Here is a 1,063-nt window from a genome sequence, read left to right as displayed (position 1 = left end):
AAGTTGTAGCCTAATTTAAAGAGTTGGGTTTTTAGGTTGCTTTTGAAAGTTTTGATGGTGAATGAATACCGGATGTGTCAGGGTAGAGTGTTCCAGAGTATGGAGGAGGCTCAGACAAAATCCTGGGAGGCGGTTGCGTGAGGTACAAACAAGGGAGGAGCACAAAAGGAGGTCATTGTAGGGTTGGAGGTTGCGTGAGAGACAGTAGCGGAATGTAAGAGCTATACAGAAGGGACAGGTTGTGGATAGCCTTGTCAACAATTTTAAATTAGTTTGTTGGGCAATGCGGAGCCATTGGCAGAGGAGAGAGGCAGTGGCAAAGTGAGGAGAGAGGTGGATTAGTCTGGCTGCAGAGTTAAGGATAGACCTAAGGGGATCAATGGTGTTAGGAGGTAGTCCAGATGAGGATGTTTCAGATAATTTGGGTATGTACCAATTTTATTTTTTTTTTGCACTGAACCTGGAAGCACTGCAATACCTGGTCACTATCTGGAAAGGACATCTCTCTCCATCTTCCTGTTCCACAAATAAATATACATATATACAATACCCAGACAGGGGATGTACCAGACATCAAACTGACAAGAACAGATACTATACTTGATCTTAGCCAAAAGGCTGAAAAGCGATGTGTACCAATAGTTTTGTTGTGTTAGGGTTGTGAAAAAGTTCATACAGGAAATTAAGATGAGGATCTCTACATTGATCTGGAAAGTCCGATTGTAACAGGTACACTTTGAACCACATTGGGGGGTAGTGGAAAAAGTAAATTTACCGGAGCGGTCTTCTTGTTGTCTTCATTATGGCACATTAGCCAATTAATGAGAGAGGTGGGACTGAATATGCTGATTAGCTAAGCGGACCTCAATAAGCCAATCAGTGGATTCACGGTTATCTCACTTCAGCCACTGATTGGCTGAGCGGGAAAAGTGAAGACAGATGGTAGACCAGAGCAATAAGTATAATTTTCATGCTCCCCTTTTAACCAACCAAGCACAGTTTGTCCCTCAGGGGGTTAATTTAACCTCTTGGGGCCAGACTTTATCTTTCTGGTTAATAAATT

General features: G+C 42.6%; 1 non-coding gene across 1 annotated transcript; it reads right to left on the bottom strand.

The window, feature by feature from the left end:
- Positions 1-444: 444 nt before the first annotated feature.
- LOC138794286 (U2 spliceosomal RNA) lies at positions 445-630 on the bottom strand. Its single transcript, XR_011363437.1, has one exon. It is a non-coding gene; the product is annotated as a U2 spliceosomal RNA (small nuclear RNA).
- Between the last annotated feature and the right edge of the window lie 433 nt (positions 631-1,063).

This window comes from Dendropsophus ebraccatus, chromosome 5 (assembly GCF_027789765.1).
Source record: "Dendropsophus ebraccatus isolate aDenEbr1 chromosome 5, aDenEbr1.pat, whole genome shotgun sequence".
NCBI lineage: Eukaryota > Metazoa > Chordata > Amphibia > Anura > Hylidae > Dendropsophus > Dendropsophus ebraccatus.
This window is presented reverse-complemented; position numbering and strand designations above follow the sequence as displayed.